The sequence below is a fragment of the Dromiciops gliroides genome, chromosome 3, assembly GCF_019393635.1.
Source record: "Dromiciops gliroides isolate mDroGli1 chromosome 3, mDroGli1.pri, whole genome shotgun sequence".
Lineage (NCBI taxonomy): Eukaryota > Metazoa > Chordata > Mammalia > Microbiotheria > Microbiotheriidae > Dromiciops > Dromiciops gliroides.
This window is the reverse complement of record NC_057863.1, coordinates 485,757,830-485,780,012: the sequence shown is the minus strand read 5'-3', so window position 1 is coordinate 485,780,012 and position 22,183 is coordinate 485,757,830. Positions and strand designations below refer to the sequence as shown.

At 35.6% G+C, this 22,183-nt stretch overlaps 1 protein-coding gene across 4 annotated transcripts in view; it reads left to right on the top strand.

Annotated features, from left to right (window-relative positions):
- SGCG (sarcoglycan gamma) overlaps nt 1-22,183 on the top strand; it is a 331,776-nt gene that overhangs the window by 48,117 nt on the left and 261,476 nt on the right. Inside the window, exon 1 of one of the 4 annotated variants that reach the window (XM_043991639.1) lies at nt 15,776-15,899. The exons of 2 other annotated variants lie outside the window; for them this stretch is intronic. The gene's annotated coding sequence lies outside the window, so the exon portion shown is untranslated. Of the gene's footprint in view, nt 1-15,775; nt 15,900-22,183 lie in introns of those variants that run through there. One more of the 4 variants, XM_043991640.1, reaches the window with a different exon arrangement.

Here is a 22,183-nt window from a genome sequence, read left to right as displayed (position 1 = left end):
CTCAGGTCCTCCTCAATCCAGGGCCAGTACTTTATCCACTGCACCACCTAGCTGTCCCCTAGCATTTCTTATAGCACAAAGTATTCCATCACTATCATATACCACAACTTGTTCAACCATTCCCCAACTGATGGGCATCCCTTCAGTTTCCAATTCTTAGCCACCAAAAAAGAGAGGCTATAAATATTTTTGCACATATATGTCTTTTTTCTAATCTCTTTGGGATACAAACCTAGTAGTGGTATTGCTTGGTTAAAAAGTATACATGGTTTTATGCCCTTTGCGCATAGTTCCAAATAGCTCTCCAGAATGATTGGATCTGTTCACAGTTCCAAGAATAGTGCTTTAATGTCCCACATTTCCCACATCTCTTCTAACATTCATCATTTTCCTTATCTGTCATATTACCAATATGACAGGTATGAGTTGGCACTTCAGAATTATTTTAATTTGCATTTCTCCAATCAATAGTTTTAGATCATTTTCCATATGTCTATAAATACCTTTGATTTCATCAACTGAATATTGCCTGTTCATATCCTTTGACCATTTATTAACTGGGGAATGACTCATACTCTTAGAAATTTGACTCAGTTCTCTATGTTTGAGAAATGAGGCCTTTATCAGAGAAACTTGCTGTAAAAAGTTTCCCCAGTTTTTCACTTTCCTTTTAATCTTGGCTGTGTTGGTTTTGTTTGTGTGAAATCTTTTTAATTTAATGTAATCAAAATTTTCCATTTTACATCTTGTAATGCTGTCTATCTCTTGTTTAGTCATAAATTCTTCCCTTATCCATAGATCTGAGGTAATATATTCCATGTTCCCCTAATTTGTTTATGGTATCACTATATCTAAATCATGTACCCTGTTGACCTTATCTTAGTATACAGTGTAAGATGTTGGTCTATACCTAGTTTATGCCAAGCTGATTTCCAGTTTTCTTACCAGTTTTTGTCCTATTTCCTTACCCCATTCATCCTTCTTTCTCTCTCCTTTCACCCTGTCCTTTCTCACAAGTGTTTTGCTCTGGCTACCAACTCCCCCAACCCACACTGCTTTCTATGACTCTGCCTTCATTTATTCCCCTCCTATCCTACTTCCCTAGAGAGTGAGATATATTTTGATACCCAGCTACCCATCTGAGTGTGTATGTTATTCTGTCTTTGAGCCAATTCTGATAAGAGTAAGGGTCAAGCATTGCCTGCCATACCCCCCCATCTTTCCCTTCCCTATAAAACCTCTTTCATACCTCTTTGATGTGAAATAATTTACCCCATTCAATCTCTCCTTTCCCCTTATCCCAATGCATCCCTCTTTTTCATTCCTTAATTTAATTTTTGATATCTCTTCATAATCAACTCATACCTGTGTCCTTTGTTTATATATACTACTTATAATTGCCCTAATAATTATAAAGTTCTTAGGCATTACAAGTATCATATTCTCATGTAAGAATGCAAACAGTTCATTGAATCCCTTCTGAGTTCTCTTTCATATTTACCTCTTTATGCTTCCCTTGAGTCTTGTATTTGAAAATCAATCTGCTTGCTACCCAAAAAAGATCATTTCTTTAACATCTTCCTGGTGATAATATGTGGATATAAATCGCCTTAATTTCAAAAGAATCAAAATTACAGATAACTCAGAGGATAACAGAAAGATAATGATTTTATATGATCAGAGGTTGCCATGCTGATGATGTTGATTTGCATGCAAGGTCTGTCATAAAAGTTATCATAGTTATGGACATTTAGAAAAGGTGGCAAAGCAGTCATGTAGGGAATGAAATATTATAGCCTGGGCATTGTATTGATGCCCCCAATATGCTAAATGAACAATAGGAAGGACTTCAGCTCTTTTAATAGATTTTCTGTGATGGATAGATGTATAGAAAAAAAATATAAGATTTGCAATGGAGAAAATGCATAAAGAGATTATTATTGGCATCACTAGAGAGAATACTTTCTGATGAAACCACAGACCTGTCAAAAATTTTAAAATTCTACAATTTGGTCAAAGATTATATCTACTAGCTACACATATGTGTTTATACACACTGATAATTCTAATATCTATGTTTTTCAATAGGTTACATCTGCATATGCCTAATGATTTGGTCCTTTCCATCAAGTCTCACTGGATCTAAGTGAAATTCACTGATCTATAATTTCCGACTCCTCTCTATGGGATGGGGACGGACACATTTGTAGTCTATCCAACTTTTGAAACAATAGCCATCTGTAATGATACAGATTTTGGCATATACTACATAATTTCATCCTTGAATTTGTTTACAACTAATCAGCTAAAGACTATGTAGTTTAGGTCATGCAGGTTATGTAGTCTGCTTAATAAACAGACCTAATGGGTTTAGGTTGGATATTAAATCTTAGTGGACTTGTTAAAAAGCAAAGACTGAGAATTTAATATTGGACCAGGGAGATGGTCCACAGATGATGGGCCTTGTATGATGTGCTGAACTACAGCCTTTGGATAGACAGCCATAGGCCAGAATAAAGTTATTGGCTTCCTTAGGGAGTAGAAAAGAATGGGCTTCAGGAGACTGGAAGAAGGCAGGAGGCTGAAAGGGAAATGTGAAAACACTAACAACAAATTTGCTCTACTTCCAAATCATGCCTGAGGACAGTCCTTCCTTACCCTCTTCCAAAAGCTCAAATGAAACTGACCCAACTTTTTCAGGTCTCTTACTCTTCTCCATTCCCATCAATATGGCTCTGGAAGACAAATATAAAAAACTTTCAATGAAATGGTCTCCGAATGTAGGAAGTGAATATCCATTGGTGTATGTATATATGTATGTATATATATATATATATATATATGTATGTATGTATATATATATGTGTGTGTGTATATATATATATATATATATATGTATATACACACCATATGTGTACAAAGATTAGTAAGATTGTTTGAGAATCATCCATGTAGAGGTGATAGTTGAAATCATAAGAGAAGACTCTATGGGCAGAACCTTAGGGGGATGGAAAAAGAAAAAGTAATCAGTAAAGGAGACACAGAAGATAGATAGATATAGATATGGATATGGATATAGATATAGATATAGATGGGAGAAACAGGGTAGTGCATTGTCACAGAAGTCAAATAGAAAGTAGTCTGTTTCCTTCTGTGTCTGTTTGTCTCTGTCTCTCTCATATCAGTAGCATCAAATTCTGCAAATGAGGTCAAGGAGAATGAGAGTCAGCAAAGGACTATTGGATTGTGATTTTGTCATTTATGACTTTCAAGAGCACTGTTTCTGAAAAGTAGTGGAGACAAGCCAGATTGCAAAAAGTTCAGGAAAGAATGGGTAGAGAAATGGAACTAGATGGAGACCATTCTTCTGAAAAGTTTGGCAGTGAAAGGAAAGAGAAAAATGGAGGGACCATGAGGGTCAAGTGTAGTTTTTTTCAAGATAAGGATTATTGATGCATACTTGAAGACAAATGGGAAAGAGCTAGTGAAATGAAAGAAATTAATTAAAGATTTAGGAGAGAAAAGATAATTGAAAGATTTTGGAAGAGACACATGAGGTTATAAGGTCAAAGACACAATTATCAGAATTTGCCTTGAGTGTGGGAAGCAGCTATTCTTTTAGAGGAGAGAGTGGTTCTGTTATTTCTTCCATGCAAGGATCATACAATAATATGTGAACTCCCTCCCCAGGTCCAGAGCAGCCACTCACTTAACAAAGAGTATTAGGAAGGTTGTCTGGGGATATTGAGAGGTGAAGTAATTTTTCCATCCTCACACAGCTCGTATGTGTCAGAGTCAGGGTTCAACCTCAGGCATTCCTTATTCTAACTTTAGCCCTGTCCTCATTATGTCATACCATTTCACAAAGCACATTTATAGATCCATTAAAGCTGCACAGGGCTTTAATCCCCACAGTGAAATTAGTTCTTCTGTTTTTCAAATGAGAAAATAGACTCAGACATTGTAAATGACTGTTACTCAATGATAAAGTTGGTGTTGCAGCTGGAACTCAAATCCAGGTCTTCTGCTTCTAAGACATACGTGCTTTCTGTCATGGCATAATGCATTTTTAAAATGAAATGGGATGGGGGGGGCAGCTAGGTGGCAGAGATGAGCCTTAGTTTTCTCATTTGAATAAGAAATAAGGTCATCTGCTGTGTCAGTTATAGAAGCAAAACATTGGGCTTAAGGAGGGCAGAGGAGCTTTGAAATAACTATGACTGGGAGTATGTTAGGAATAAATTATAATAGTTTTGACCAGCATAGAAAAACTACTTATGGTTTGAGAGTCACAGGTTCTATGTCATCATGGTTATATGATTTACTTTGGTCTGAATATAGGAATGGAGAAAGCAGTTGTTGGCAATGATCCAGGGTGAGATATTGACACAAGGGTGATGACAAATTTAATGGGGTGAGTGTAACTAGGAGTCAGTGAGGTCAGAGTTAAACCGATTGACCATAAGATCCTATCTGGATCAAGTGGGACCAGAATGAAGTGTGCTAATGTACTAGAAATTTTCCAATAATCATATGATGTCTGTGAGTTCAGACAACTATTTTAGTGGAATCTGGAAAATAAAACAGGTGGAAGTAAGGAAAGGGAAGACATGAGGTAGAGAAGAATTTAAATTCAATTCAAGATTTCAGAGATGCAGATATTTCATGTGATGAGCCTGATGGTATGACCTCATTTGTGCATGAATTTTGTGGATTGGTTATTGAGATCTGTGCAGTTAAATGATCTGAGAGAGTCAGCGTGGATGTTAAATTTTTTGAGTCAATATGGGTAGAGAGAGAAAGTATGAACTGGGTCCAAGTGTCTTCTGGGGATATGGATGTGTATCCAATTTGAGGTTAGACAATAGTTACAGTGATTTGATAAGCATGTAGTTAATGTAAACTTTAAGTGATAAGAAGCATTAAAAGAGTAATTGTCCTAGAGTCATAAGAGAATTGTCCTAGAATCATAAGAGAAAGCAGAGCCAAAGTTATCTTCTATTGAGTCAGAGAGAATAGGAATTGAGGTCTGTAAGGGAAGAGGCAGCAGAGGGGGATGCATTATCTTCAAGGAAGAACCTAGTTTCCATGAGGATAAAAAGTTAAAGGTAAAAGAAGTTTGTAAATGATAACAATTTTAAAATAGAATGGAAATTCAACAAAATTTTAAAAAGAAGTTTATAGGTATGAAGTGAGAAGATGTCTATGTTTATCTTAGGTATGTAGAAAATAGTGTTTGGTGGTAGTAATGAAAGGGAGAATTTAACTACACAATATGTGTGTAGAGAGAGAGAGTGACAGAGACAGAGAGAAACCAATATACAGATATGGTCTGCTTTAATAAAGTAAATCCAATATATTAAAATTCAGTTTTATGGGGCAGCTAGGTGGTGCAGTGGATAAAGCACTGGCCTTGGATTCAGGAGGACCTGAGTTCAAATCCACCCTCAGACATTTGATACTTACTAGCTGTGTGACCTTGGGCAAGTCACTTAACCCTCATTGCCCCACCAAAAAAAAAATCAGTTTTATGAAACAGATAATGGAGTGAAAATTCACTTTGCAAGAAGATTTTGAATTCTACAAGATAATTGAGTATAAAATTCCTTTATTAACCGCATATAGCTTATAATTTAATATTTAAATTGTCTGTGATATTATTGATGTGGGTTCTCTGTCCTTTCCCCCATCAAGGCCTATCACTATTCATGGCTCCTCGTCCTGTCTGACTCGTGTCCATATAATCCTTAAGTCTTTTTCACTACATCCACTCAACATGAAATAGGCTTTCCCTTAGGTCTCTTGTCATTGTTTGAATATGATTACTCTCATTATATAGGTGGCTCACATCTTTTTTCAGTCTTATGTTTGAAGACATCTTTTACACCAATTTTTGCACATAATTAACTGTTAGTAACATGCTGTAACCTATTTACACTTACTATGTATCTCTCCATTGCCTTTTAGCTCACCATCTAGATTGCTTGTGTGGGGACCAATTTTTAATTGGGGAGTGCTAGCTAAGCGGCTCACCGCAATATTGGGGCAAGGAAGGAAACCGGCAGTCTCCCTCAAAACAGAACAAGATTTATTTTAACAAGAACGAACTTAAAACAAAACACAAACAGGATCAGTAGGATCAAGGGAAAGGAAATAAAATGGGGAAAAGGAAATTATAATACCTGAAAAATACCACCATCCAGGAATCAGCTGAAAATGCACAGTAGAACACCTGTCGTTTTCCAGCTTCCACCTAGAATGCCCAATTCTCCTCCCCCAAACCTAGAAACACTCCACAGAGTCCCAGCCAATGGGATGGCCTCTCTGACAGTCACATGACTGCCCTCACTAGGTTTCCAATCATTACAATTTTGCCAGGCCCCTGTAGGCATTGGCGAGTGGTGATGACGTGAGGTGCCAGAGCCCTGGCAATGGCTACAACCAGTGGGTGGAGCACCATTAGGTTTGTGGAGCCCCAGGCCAGTGCTCACCAAGGCATAAAAACCTCAAATAACAGTTAATTCTTTACACTTGGAGATGGCAGTATTCTATGATTTACAGATCTATAGTATCATCTGAAGAATATTTGTTCATAAATTTGGTCTCTTGTTTCAGGGAGAAGTTGAAAGTCCATGAAAGCATGGGAAAATTTCCCACATGCTGTACAACCCACTTCATTCCTATTTTTTCATTGTATGACCAGAATCTGCAGTATCTCCCCAAGATATATGTACTGATCCACTAGCTTTGTAGACTTGTCCATGTACCATGATGTAAATAATAGGTGATCTTCATTGAGATATTCAGCTTTTCTTGAATGTATATAAGGCTAAACTCTTTAGCAATTATGGATCTCATTTAGGAGGTCCTATGGTTTTCTGGGGCTTTATGTAATTGACCCAGTGTTATAAAAAAAACTGGATGTTCTAGAGAGTCTCATAATCTATGAAGTCCACTAATAATAATAAGCTAATTCAACCTCACTACACTGTCATTGTATGCAGAGTAATAAAATTCTATAGTTCCTCATTTATTTGTTAGAAGAAGATGTTACACTTCAATATTTATTCTCTAGGACCATTTTTGTTTTTTCAATTACTCAGAATTCAGTGATTTTACAGTTATATTATTGGCATCGAGTATACTATTCTTCCAGTACTATTTATTTCACTCTGTATCAATTAAATATATTTTCTGTTTGTCTGAATTTCTTGTTTTCATCATTTCTTACTACACAGTCAGTCAAAAACCATTAATTAAATGCCTTCTATGCCAAACTGCTAAGCACTGGAAGAGCAAAGGAAAACAAAAGAGGAAAATCACACACACACACACACACACACACACACACACACACACACACACACACAAAGCTAAAAAGTAGGGATGAGTGAAAAGTTCTCTCTGTGTGTCAAGATAAAATATGGTGAGATTTGATGATCCTCCTTGAATGGAGGATCTGGAAGGAGGTCTCCACTGCTTACCCTTCTCTCTCTTCAATCAGAGGAAGAGAAGGGCCCCAGGAACAGGGGCTACTGAAGAGGTATGAGTTTTGAGTTGATGTGATCTTGTAGGATGATGAGATTCTGGAGGACATGTTGAAGTTCAGAGGAGTGCAGCTGGATGGGCTGCAACATATTCATTAAAATTCATGAATAAAGTTTTTAACAATTTGCCATCTGATGAATACCAACTTTGTTTCTCCCTTTTTTCTACCATAAAAATACTACTTTGAATATTTCCATATATACTAGACCTTTCTGTTTTTTACTTCTTTGGGATTCATCACTGGGTCAAAGGTTATGAGTAGTTTAGTCATTTTTCTTATATAATCCAAATAGTTTTCTTTTGAAATATATATATCTATGTATATTTATGTGTATAAATAAAAAACTAAAATACAAAATGGCTACCTTTTTACAGAAAAAGGGTAATTTTAAATGTCTGTAGAATTCTATTATGTACAGTTTGCTTTTCCTTTTAGCCTACTAAATTAAACCTGTAGCATTTGAAGCTGTCTTGCTTGCCTGTGATTTTTTTCTAGCCTTCTTCCTCTTCTCTTTCCAAATTATCTTCTTGGACAATGGTACTGATTCACAGCTCCACCAAACTTTGTTAACTGTGACTGTCTTTGCACTACCTCTTGAACATTGACTCTTTCTGTAGTTTGTCATCTTTGTCAATTTTCAGGATGGCAGATGAAACTTCAGTCCTTTCTTATTTTCACAAAATCACAAGATATCAGAATTGAAAGGTACTTGAGAGGTTATCTATTTCAATCTGTAACTTAAGATGAAATCCTTTTATGACATCTCCTCCAAGATAGTCATGCAGTCTCTCCTTAAAGATTCCTTATGAAGAACAATCCATGACCACCCTAGGCAGCCCATTTTTCTTTGGGCCAGTTCTAAATTAAAAAAAAAAAAGTTTTCCCTTATTTTAAGCTTAAATTGCTTCTCGACAACTTCCATCCATTGGAGCCAAACAATAAACTGGATCCCTTGTCTACTGGATGACTTACAAATACTTGAAAGCAGAAATCATGCTATCACCTATATGGTCTCATCTCTAGGTTAATGTTGAGGTTTTTTTCCAACTGATTTTTTGTATGGTATTATCTCTAGCTCCTCCCTTACCATCCTGACCACCTTTTTCTAGTCATATTTCAATTTGTCAATGTCCTTCCTAAAATGTGATACCCAGAATTGATCAATAGTCATCTATATGTGCCTGATAAAGAACATAATACCCTAGGCCTAGATCATTCCAAACATTATATCTCTCAAGTATTTCAAGGGCAATACAGGATTTGACTTTTTTTTAGCCAGTTGGGGTTAAGTGACTTGCCCAGGGTCACACAGCTAGTAAATGTCTGAAGCTATATTTGACGTCAAGTCCTTCTGACTCCAGGGCCAGTGCTCTATCCACTGTACCACCTAGCTGCCCCAGGAATAGACTTGATAAGACTTTTTCTTCTTTCTCTGAAAGGGAATAACAACGACCAGCATGTTAAAGTTAACATGTAGTCTTAGGCTTTATGTAAAGAAAATATTCTAATAATTCACTATTCGGAAACAGAATGTGCTGCTTCAGGTGGTTGTAGGTTTCCTATTGCTAGAAGTCTTGAAACAGAGTCTGGATAAGAGTTTGTTGGATATATAGATGGGATTCTTATTCATCTGTGGATTGGACTAGATAGCCTTCTCCCCCTCCAAAAAATTCAGTTGTATTGTCTTTACAGTAATCTCATGATCGATATATCTAATTTCGTTTTGTAAAAGGAAATAAGATTTTCCTGGCATCACCTTTTCTTTTTTTATTTTTTATATATGTACAATCACACTAAACATATTTCTGCATTAGTCATGTTGTGAAAGAAAAATCAGAACAAAAAGGGAAAACTTCAAAAAAGAAAAGAAAAAACAAAAAAGAGTAGAAATAGTATAGTTCAATCTGCATTCAGATTCCACAGTTCTTTTTTTCTGGATGTGGAGAGCATTTTCCATCATGAGTCCTTTAAAATTATCTTAGATCATTGTATTTATGAAAGGAGCAAAGTCTATTGCAGCTGATCCTCACACAATGTTGCTGTTACTGTGTAGAATGTTCTCCTAGTTCTGCTCACTTCACTCAGCATCAGTCCATTTAAATCTTTCCAAGTTTTTCTGAAATCTACCTGCTCATTATTTCTTGGGTTTTGTTTTGTTTTTTTGTTTTGTTTTTTTTTTGTGCAGGGCAATGGGGTTTAAGTGACTTGCCCAGGGTCACACAGCTAGTAAGTGTCTGAGGTGGGTTTGAACTCAGGTCCTCCTGAATCCAAGGCTAGTGCCTTATCCATTGCACCACCTAGCTGCCCCCTCATTATTTCTTATAGTGCAATAATATTCCATTACATTCATATACCACAACTTGTTCAGCCATTCCCCAATTTATGGGCATCCCCTCAATTTTTATTTCTTTGCCACCACAAAGAGAACTGCTATAAATATTTTTGTACATGTGGGTCCTTTTCATTTTTGATGATCTCTTTGGGATACAGACCTAGTAGTGGTATTACTGAGTCAAAGGGTATGTATGTATAGCCCCAAAGCCCTTTGGGCAAAGTTGCAAATTGCTCTCCAGAATAGCTGGATCAGTTCACAACTCCACCAACAATGCATTAGTGTTACAATTTTTTCCACAGCTTCTCCAACATTTATTATTTTCCTTTTTTGTAATATTATCCAATCTGATAGGTGTGAGGTGGTACCTCAGAGTTGTTTTAATTTGCATTTCTCTAATCAATAGTGATTTAGAGCATTTTTCATATGTCAATAGATAGCTTTGATTTCTTCATAAGAAAACTGCCTATTCATATTTTTTTACCATTTCTCAATTGGGCAATGATTTATATTCTTATAAATATGATTTAGTTGCCCATATATTTTAGAAACAAGGCCTTTATCAGAAATACTGACTGTAAAAAGTTTCCCAGCTTTCTTCTTTCCTTCTCATCTTGGCTGCATTGCTTCTGTTTGTACAAAACCTTTTTAATTTAATGTAATCAAAATGATCCATTTTGCATTTCATAATATTCTCTATCTCTTGTTCTTCTCTCCATAGATCTGAGAAGTAAACTATTCCTTCCTCTCCTAATTTGCCTATGGTATCACCCTTTATGTCTAAATCATGTACCCATTTTGACCTTATTTTTGTATAAGGTATAAGATATTGGTCTATGCCTAGTTTCTGGTATGACTTTTTCTTTATGAAGTCTTGCTAGTTTTCATTTATCACCATTTTACTTATTTAATACATTAAAAATTATCCCTTTTCATAATATCTTCCAGAAATTTGCCAGAAATGAAGCTATAGCTTGGAGACACTAACCACTACCCTTTTTTGCAAAGTGGGATAACATCTACTTTTCTTTACTCTTATGGCATAGTTTGATTTCTGCCCAGATTTTCAAAGATTCTTGATAGTTCAGCCATCATATCTAACAGCTCTTTCAGAACCCTATGATATTTATCCACCCCAGTGACTTAAGAGCAACCAAATGCTCTTAGAAGTCTCATACTTCTAAACATCTTTTTTTTTCTTTCCTTTCTAGTCTGAACATCATCCTCCTTAGAAAAATGAAAGTTGAATAGTTGTTTCATCTTTCCATCATCTATTAGTATTATCTCCTCCACGTAAGCACCAGTTCTACTCTTTCTTTTCTTTCCTCTTCCCCCAACATAGCTAAGAAATGATGTTTTCATTAACATTCAGCAGCAGCACAAACTCATCTGAGACTTACTGTCCTGACTATTTAATGTAGGTTTTTGCCATTCTTTGGCATCCATTCTCTCTTGATCTGCCTTTGCTTTCATTTTTATCCATGTCTTAAAAAATCTCAAATGGTCAGAGAGTTCCATAAGCAGCTATGAGTTTCTTTAGGCAGCTTTCTCCTTTCTTCCTCTTTGGAACCCTCTTCCTCTTTGGAATTTGTACTTGTTTTGTTAGAATTACCTTATTTTGAGTCTCCTAGCAGCTAGTAGTACAGGGAATGGAGTTCTGCACCTGGAGTCAGAAAGACCTGAGTTCAAATATAGCCTCAGACAGTCACATAACTTCTGTTTACCTCAGTTTCTTAATCTGTAACATGGGGGTAATAATAGTATGTACTTCCAAAGATTTTTGGGAGGATCAAATGAGATAATATTTGTAGAAGGTGCTTAGTACATAGTAGGAGTCATATAAATGATAATTCCCGTCCCTCTACCATCCCTCTTTTGCTGACTTCTCTTTAAAAGCTTATAGGTAATGGGCAGCTGACTTTATGTTTTCTGAACTCTGAAATCTGTTATTTCCAGATTTAATGTATATGTGAAATTATGCCCAACTTTTCTCTCCAACTTCTCAGATGGATTAATTATATGCTTTCAAGGGTTTTGCCATTTTTTCTTTAAGAAATCAGTCTTCGGGGCAGCTAGGTGGTGCAGTGGATAGAGCACCGGCCCTGGACTGAGGAGTACCTGAGTTCAAATCCAGCCTCAGACACTTAACACTTACTAGTTGTGTGACCCTGGGCAAGTCACTTAACCCCAATTGCTTCACTAAAAAAAACCAACAACAACAACAACAAAAAGAAATCAGTCTTCTTGGGGGCACAGTGGATAGAGCACCGGCCCTGAAGTCAGGACTACCTGAGTTCAAATCTGCCCTCAGACATTTAACACTTACTAGCTGTGTGACCCTGGGCAAGTCATTTAACCCCAATTGCCTCACTAAAAAAATAATAAAAATTAAAAAGAAATCAGTCTTCTTTATTGGTCTAAATTAGGTTACAATAGCAATTGCCCTCATTGCTACTTCTCCCTTTTAACAAATGAATTTTTCAGGAAAGCCAAGCAATTATTCATTGATTTTTTTTAGTTTCAGAGGGTGTTCTACCAGATGTTGGATAGTTGAAGTACACCATTGCTACTATTGCCTCTCTGGCCCACTTTTACCATTTATTTTCCAAGGTTCTTTTCCTTTACATAGGAATGTTTCCTAACAGGCTGCAGTTTCCCTGATAGCCACCAGAGCGCACAATTTTAGGCTTCTCCCCCTATTTCTAAGCTCTATGACAGGGATGCTAAGATAGTCTTGCTTAAATCCTCCCTCCTTCCCTCACTAGCTGGCCACAATTTAATCAGTGTAATGAAATGGAATTTTTCTCATAATGTGAGATTCTATTTTTTCCATATTAATCAGACAGTAACTGGACAGAAGAACAAATAACAGTAGAGTTTAGATTGGCAACTGAAAGATTCTGCCAGAGGCACCCCCCCCCCATTTTTTTTCTTTGTTTGCTTATTGATTACTATTCAATCTCTGATTTGCCTTGACCTGGATGGAGAGGAAGGCCAATCCAGAAGAGGAGTGATGGACTAGGGAAAAGGGGAGAAGGTGTTGAAAAGGTTAGCCAAGGTGTTAGGACAAAAGATTATAGCCCAATAAGAGCCCAAGACCTTGGAAATGGAAAATTTTAAATTATGCTAAAGTATAACCTCAGTGATCAGTAATCAGAGTTGTTCTTTCTTCTATTCCTGAATCTCTTGAAACCCCACTCCCCATCTTTGTTCTCCCTTGCCAGTCCTGCACTACTAATCTCCAACCTTGGGTTACCATCATAGTCTTGTCTAGTCTGTGACAATTCCCAAATAACAAGTATATCTCTAGCCACAGTACCCCAAATTATTTTGTTTAATTTATATATATTTGTTTAATACTTACTTGTGTATATATTATTTCCCCTCATAGAATTTAAGTTCCTTGAAGGCAGGGTCTGTTTAATTTTTGAATTTGTATCCCAGGAAGTTAGCATAGCATGTGGATCATAGTTTGTTGGTTGATTAATTTTGCATTCTCTTCCCTGGCTTTTCACCTTCTACAGTATTTCAGGAGGTTGATTTTACCTATTCAATGAATTCTAAATTTTTGTCATTCCTTCTTAAAATTTTTATTGTTGACTACCTGCTCCTTAACCCAGGGTGAGCCATGACGGATGTTAGAATTCAAATTGCAATTCATTATTATTTCTTTTCTCTACAGGACACACCTTTGGGTATGTGGCAATCACACTAGCTCTGTTTACTCAGTGTGGGATAATTATGGAGAGATGACTGAGTCATTGAAGCTGACCTTTTGGAGGGATCAGTGGCTATTTCTCTTTTGGGTCTTTAGAGGAAATTTGAATGTGTTCCCTGGATTGTACTATTTATATACAATACCCATTTAAGCTCTCCTACATTTGAAAGTTCCAGATACCCCAGCAAAGCTTGGAGTCAACAATCCTATAAATTATGGTTATGCTAATTCAGTAAAGTAGCATTATAAAAAGTAATCAGACACTTTCATCCATATAACACTTAAACCAAACAAGAGATTTACAATTTAAACTGAATGATGGATCCACTTCTTTATAGGACTAGAATCCTATGACTATAACTATGTCTAATGTAAGTTTTGAGTTGAATATGAAAGAAGCTGTCTAGAGATGCCAAAAGCCAGTTAATGGAATCAAAACATCATTTCTCAAAGTGATTCAAAGAAACAGAAACTATTGCAATATCAAAACAGATATCAATGATATTAAATGGATTGACATGTTAACAATATAAAATAAACCTATAATGCAGAGAAATGTTATGGTGACTGTGTTATAAATATGATATATGTAGTTTTATAAATGTCACTTTAGTTACTGAAAAATTCTTGTATTCATGAAGCCTTTATAATGCATGAAAGTTTATTTAACCAGCATATTAAACTAGCATTTTCACAATTTCCATGTGTAAGGCAGATATAAAAAATAAATATCACATTTTAATCTTTCATAAGCAATGAATTATATAGAAACAGCTTTGGTTTTGGAAATATTTCATTTCCATTTTTTAAAATATTAGTGATTATATCATAATAGTGACTTGATTTTTGTATGTTACTAAATACCAGTGAGATGATAAAGAATTAATGATAGAGAATTCATAAAGGTATGAAATGTCTTGTAACATTATGATTAGTTGAGCCTGTGTCAGTCCTAAATTTATGGCCTACAGTTGTTGGGTGACAGAAGCATCAACTTTCACAGCACTGTGTAGTGTGGTTAGATAAAGAAAATAGGAAACATTTTGAAAAGTAAAATGAAGTGCAGATACAAACCATGGATTTTCATTGCATTGTTTTTAAATATTATTTTATGTAAGCAACAAATGAAACAGATTTCATCCATAATAAAAGATTAGGAATAAAGAATCTCCCTAGATTTGGCATTTAGGCATTTTTTTTACAATTTATCATAAAATTGTTATTCTTTTTCATTATTTTTAAAAACTAATTTCCTTAGAAACTCACTAGGATAACTTGTTATTTAGAATTCAAATGCTGAACAAAAATCTTTTTTATTAACTATAAAAGAACCATCTGTGTCTTAATATGCATAATTTTCTTTTCACTATTACCAATAATGGTAGATATAATTTTAAAAGTTTTCTCCCTCAAACATTAGTAATTTTGATTTGAAGGAGACATAAAGCAAATTATTTGTCAGCAGATTTTAAGCATTTTCATAAGGCAATTATCCTATGATAATATTCAGTTTTGTTGAAATAAAAATAAGTAGGAAATATTTTTTCATAATGATAATTAGTATTTATGTAACTATCAAACTATAAAAATAACACTTTAGCAAATCATATTATAATTATTATCTTATTTAATCCTCACACAACCTGGGAAGATAGGTGCTATTATTATCCCTAATTTACAGAGGAGGAAACTGAGGCAGGCAAAGGTTAAATGGTAATAAGTATCTGAGGCTGGATTCAAATTCAGGTCTTCCTGACACCAGATTCAGCACTCTATCTACTGTATCCCCTAGCCACATCAAAAAGTCACAACTTCTAAACTTCTGCATATTACTTTGAAGTTATATTTCATAACATTTGGTCATCTGTGTCTCTATAAATGGGGAAAAATTAGTCTTTTTTTCCATTTGGATTGAAGATTATTTTGAAGGTTATGTAAGATTATCCTTCTCTCAGCACAATTGAGGGATTACAAGTTGATTTTATAGGAATGCTATTTTTCTTTTTATTGGCACAGTTAAAGCCGTGTGTTGGAAGTGGTGCCTAAACAATTTCAAGTGTGGTGAGAGCTGTTTATGTCACTGAGTAAAATTAGATGTGTCTGTTGCCAATAGTAGGGGATGAAATGTAAGACATGGCCAAATATGTGAGTGTACTTTCTTCCAATGATAGCTGGGGCGGGACCTAAAATACCTTCTACTCCAATTTTGAAAGGAGTGGAAAAGTTTCAGACATTCTTTCTTTGTTTGAAATCAAGTTGGTTGTAGTTATTTCATCTGTGTGCTTTTTAACATATATAAGGTAAGTGATCAAGTATCTGTTTAGTAAGTTTTGCCTTAGGTTTTTAATATGGAGAAGTTTGTAATGTATTACATAAAAACAAAATTCTATTTCTTTTGGTTTTTTCTGAACTAAAGATTGAGAACATTTAATTATACTAATCACCTGGTAGTAATCCTCTGTAATAATTTCATTTTAATATCCACTGTTTTTAAATCAGCAGGGTGGTATCACAGATTTTGCAATGTATTATGAATACTTTAATATAAGCATGGACTTCTAAAATATCCTAAGTAACAGATAATTTCATTTTGTAGAATATAGCTATCACGCTTTTATTTGGTGTTGCTAATATCCTTTCTATAACTTTCCTACATTAAAGATTAATCCTTACTCTTTCCACTTTTAATTCTATTATCATTGTTTATCCTGTTGAAGCTTATTTTCCCCTCCTTCTTTTCATGGATAAGATGTTTATTTTAATGTAGGAAATTATCAGGATAAATCTACTGGGGACATTATACATATTTACCGGCAGGAAGCTCCATAGAAAAAGAAAGTAAAATACTTCCCATCTGTTCTCAGGATGGAAAAGGAGAAAGTGTCCCCCTAGTAACCTAAACAAAAGAGTGTGTACAGCTCAATCTATCAAGTCAAAAACCAAAATAACAGCCTGACATTTTCTTCTAGCAGCAAAGGAAGATGGGGAAAATGTTGAAATTTGTAAAACTTCTGCCTAGAAAATAGTTTCTTTCTCTACATTTTTAAAAAATATGGAATGTGGTCATTGGAGAGCCCGAGTTTGTAAGAGAATTCATAGACAACCCTAACAAGGGAAAGTATAACTCAGCTGGCTTGATAATCATTGCCAGCTGCTTGAAGTAGCTTACTAGTAAAACAAGACCTAAGAAAATTGCTGTATTTCTTTCAAAATATTTAACTTAAGATAGTATGCTTAGTTTCTTAGAAAAATTTTGCATAAAAATGAGCAAAAAAGAGACACAAAGAAATTTTTAAGCTATCAGTCATTGTATCAGTGTTCAAAGTAGGGAAGGGATAGAAAAGTTTTGTGAGTTATTGGATTTGTTTGCTTTTTAAAGGGCAAATAAAAAGTAGCACTGAGTACAACAAGTATTTAGATATTGAATCCCCTACATTGTTTTCAAGAAGCCATCGCAGCAAAGTCATGCTACGACCAGAAGGGAAACATATGGCTAATAGCCTAGCAAGCAGGGATCTGAGGGTGTGGAAGATGTGCCTGCAGCCAGTACCATCCCAGGGTTGAGGAATGAAAGTAGGGGTTATTATGTAGGGTGCAGAAGTGGTAAACTGCACACTCCCCTCTAGTCGTCTGTACTTCCCTGTTTGGCACTGGGAACAAGTTGGCTGTGAACCTGGTAAGGAGTGTTTAGGATTATGTTTCCTACTTTTATACTTTTATAGCCATTCTCTTCCTCCTTATGGAGATGGTTGCAATTGGCTCCTTTGGGCATCTACAAGGTGCCTCTGGGTTGCCCAGTGCAGAGTATCATCCAGTTATCACATACTCTTTCTCCAGGGGTCAGCATAGGATCTTGGTGCATCCCTATTCAGTGTATATACTGATAATGAAAGAGTGCTATCAAGAAAGTGACTTGTAAACCTTAAAAGGCCTTTACCTATCTGTGCTATTAAAGTTATTCAGACTTAGTAGCCTGATGCATGTGTGACAAGGCCTGAACAAGGTGCTTTCCTTCCCCTAGGAATTGCAAATGCAACAGCAGTTTAAGGCCCTTTCTTTATTACCCACCTTCCAGAGGAAGAGCTGCTCTCTCCCATTACTTTAGAAGAGGGGCTATTAATATATTTTCTGTAATGGATCCCTCTCATAGTCTGGAGAAGCCTATAGTCCCTTTCTCAGGATAATGTTTTAAAAGTTCGTAAAATTCCAAAGGCAGTCATTTATATTAAAATATAGTCATCAAACTATTTTTTTAAAAAGTCCCCAGGCCCCATGTTAAAACCCCCTGCAAGAAAATATTGTACAGCAAATACATTTGCATAAGAGGAAGTCAGTGACTATGTGTATATGAACCAGTCTTATCTGGTTCATTTGACCACATCTGGCCAGTATCCACCAACAGTTGCATTCATTATTTTCCTGCTAATTGAGAGACAGAGAGAGAGAGAGAGAGAGAGACAGAGACAGAGAGACAGAGAGACAGAGACAGAGACAGAAACAGAGAGACAGAGAGACAGAGAGAGAGAGAGAGCAGTGAAAGAACCTGTTGTTCCTGGGGTGCTAGGAATCAGCATTTGAAATGCAACCATTTCCATTTGCCTATGACCTAGCAAAAATGTCATTCATTATAGGGGATTTGATAGAGGCTGTACCAACCTGAGTTGTGACTTTCATGGAAAAAAAAAAACAGCTGGTATATTTATAAAATCCTGGGCATCTCCTGGTTTGTTCATTGCTCCCACAATGTGCATTCCATGATCATGAGAATACAGCAATAGAACCCATCCCTTGTTGATTGTACTAATGAGTTCTAACAGTTGTGGGCAATCTTGTATTGGCAGGAAAAAAAATTCTAATCAAAATATTTAATTGAGATCTTAATGAGGAACTAAAGCCCCAAATATCAAAATGCTACTTCCCAGTGATCTTTAATTGAGTTAGGGGTGTAGCTCAGAATTTAGAAGATCAAAAGTGGTTGAAGGAATAAGTCCTGGGCTCTATGGAGGATTCCTATAAGACCCCAGATACAGGAATAGGGAGTTGAAATAGGAGGCTGAATCTATGCATATAGGGAACTTCAGTACCCCCAGATTCAGCATCTCTGACCCATGGTGGGATATTTTTCAATAGACCCAACAACCCACTTTTTCCCAGTGTAGTCAGAGACTATTCTGCAGGAAGAATATCTCTAAGGAACCATAAACAATTGAGACATTTCTCTCTTTGATTGCCTTTTGTCCCCACTGCAGTGGGATCTCTCAATTAAAGAGCATGGACAGTTTAGTCATTTCTTAACATGATTCTAAATTGTTTTTCAAAGTTATTAGACCAATTCACAATTCCATGAACAGTGCATAAATGTGTCTGTCTTTTCATAAGCCCTTACAACTTGGACTTGTGCCATTTTTGCAAATTTTCTGGTTGTGAAGAGAAAATACAGTTATTTTGACGAGCATTTCTCTTATTAGTGGTTTGGAGCAGTCTTTCATATGACTGTTAATAATTTATCACTCTTAACTGCTCATATCTTTAAACTACTTATCAATTTGGCAGTTGCTTTTGGTTTTATATATTTGTGCTACTTCGATCTTCACTGTATTTATTTGTATATAGCTATTTATTTGTTGCATTCCCCATTGGAATTTAAGTTTTTTGAGGATAATTATTGTTTTTTCCTTTCTTTGTATCTCAAGCACATGATACAATTACTCAACACATACTAAACAATAAATGCTTGTTAATTGATTGATTGATTGATAGGTAGTTCTGTATATATACCTTCAGTATCATATACTAAATAGAAAGATATTTGGTGCAATCTAAAGCTTTCCTTTGCATCTTAGTTGTGGTGATTTTGTTCTTTCAAAAGCTTTTCAACTTCATGAAATCATATAATTATTTGACATATTCTTCACTATAAATGAATACTATCTACTTTGACCACCTCTGACTGTTGTTTGGATAAGAAGTCTATCCTTTTCCTTCCCCCATCAGCCAGAGCAGAGAAAGGTACTTGATATGCTTCTGTTCAAAAAAATTTATGGTGTGACTTTAATATTTAGTCCACATATCAATTTTGAATTTATTATGGTATTTGGTTAATATGTGGGTCAAAAACTTAATTTCTGTCAAAACACTTTCTACTTTTCCCAGCAATTCTTTACAAATAAAAAGTTCTTCCACTGGTAATTTATGTTTATTGAATTCACTTTTTTCTGATTCTTCCTTGTTTAATCTGTCTGTTCCTTTGATCTCCTTTTCTATTTTTAACTAGTACCAAATAGTTTTGATGTTTGCTACCAGCTTAAAATATAACATATTATAGCACTGAAAGTTGGATTCTCTCTTTATTCCTATGTTTCCTTATTTACCCTTAAGAATCCAGCTCATTTCATTTTTTCCCCCTAGGGCTGTGAGGGTTAAGTGACTGGTCACGTAGCTAGTAAGTGTCAAGTGTGTGAGGTCAGATTTGAACTTGGGTCCTCCTGAATCCAGGGCTGGTGCTTTATCCACTGCACCACCTAGCTGCCCCCTCGTTTGATTTTTTTAAAATGCATTTTTATTATTTTGTGTCTAATCCTTTAAATTATAGACTTGATGGTTTGATCAGTACAACACCAAATTTATAAGTTAATTTAGATAGAATCATCATTCTAATTTTATTGGAGTAGCCCAACTGTGAACACTGAATATTCTTCTAGGTTTTTTTCCAGTATTTTTTTATTCCTTTAAGGAACATTTTGTTATTTTATCCATATATGTTATGATATATTGTATATGCCTTGGTAGATTGACTAACAAGTATTTTATGCATTTTGTAGCCATTTTGAATATGCAATATGCATTTCAAATACATGATGTTATTTGACTTTGATTTAGAAAACACTTATTAAGAATCTATATGTAAGGATACAAAACAAAACAAAACAAAAAAGAAATAGTCTCTGCTCTTAAAGATCATACATTCTATGATAAATATGATGTATATGCATGTTTCTGCTACATTGCTCTGAAAGTCAAAGCACCTGGGTTCACATCCACCCTCTGATACTACCTGTGTGGTCCTAGGTAACTTAACCTTCCTTTTCCTCAATTTCCAATCCATAAAATGGGGGGTGTGGATTAGATAGCTTCTGAGGTTGCTTCTGGCTCTAAATCTAAGATCTTATTGTAGATTTTGGAAGGATAGGTCACTATGAACTTATGGGATAAGGAATAACTTCATAAAGGAGGAAATGTCTGAGTTCAATCTTGAAAGAACCTAGGATTTTGCATGGGGGGGGTTGTAAGGGGAGAGTGCATTCTAGACATAATGGACAGTCTGTGTGAAAAAATAGACTCAGTAGGACTGGATGTCATATATGAGCAGTTTGTTTTCATAAGGATGAATGATAAGGAATCAGGAAAGGTGAGATGGAGTCAGATTATGGGGCTCTTTAAATATTAGGCTAAGTAGTTAATATTTTATATTAGAGTCAGTGTGAAGAAGGGGACCACTTAAGATTTTTGAGCAGGTGAGTTACATGATCAGAAAACCCTCCCTCCTACTCTTGCACTTGCCCACTCTCCAACCTTCCTGTAGACTTCCTTGACAAGTTTGTTGTGGCATATATAAACAGTAATCATGGTATCTCCCCAATAGATGCAGGAACATTTATAGCAATGGAGTGGCATATTAACTCAGTTTCTCTAGAAACAAACAGTAGACATATGCCTTCCATCAAACCCAGCTGGAGTTTATTTAATTATGCATGGTCATAATAGTGGAAGTCATTTGGAATTGGTAGTCATCACATAACCCATCAATCAGCAACATTTATTATGTCTATTATGTGTCAAAGAACTATAGTAGATGCTAAGGATACAAACTATAAAATTAAACAGTTCCCCCTGTCAAGGAGCCTACGTTGCATTTGGGGAGGCAATATAGAAATTTGTTAATTATATATGGAATATATACAAAATAAATACTAGGTAGTTTGGAGAATCGAAGCAAGGAGGGAGTGCATTCCAGACATGGGGGACGGACACTAAAAAGGCACAGAGACAAGAGTTGGAATGCAGTGTGTAACAGAGAGAAGTTCAGTTTAGTTGGATTGTAAATGTGGAAATGGGAGTGATGAAGAGGAATCTAGAAATGTAGATTGGGTTGTGAAGAATTTTAAAAGACAAACCAAGGAATTTATATTGTATCTTAGAGGTAATAGATAGCTAGTGAATGTTCTTGGTTGGGGAGTAACATGGTCATACTTGCTTTTATGGAAAATCATTTTGAGAACTCTGTGGAGCATGATTTGAAGTGATAAAAGAATTGTGGCAGAAGGAACTAGTAGTCCCTTGTGATAGTTGAAGTAAGAGGTAATAGGAGTTTGAATTAAGGTGGGAGCTGATGATGAAGTCACTAAGTGAGAAAGTAAAGAAAGTGAAAAGTCTAAGTCTCAGGGCAGAACCTTAAGGATACAGAAACAAGGTAAGTGATATGGATGATGAGCCAGCAAAGGAAACTTAGGAAGAACAGTCAGCTCCAGAGAATGAGGATAAGGAGAGAATAATGCTGGTAAACCCCAGTGAAAAGACAGCATCC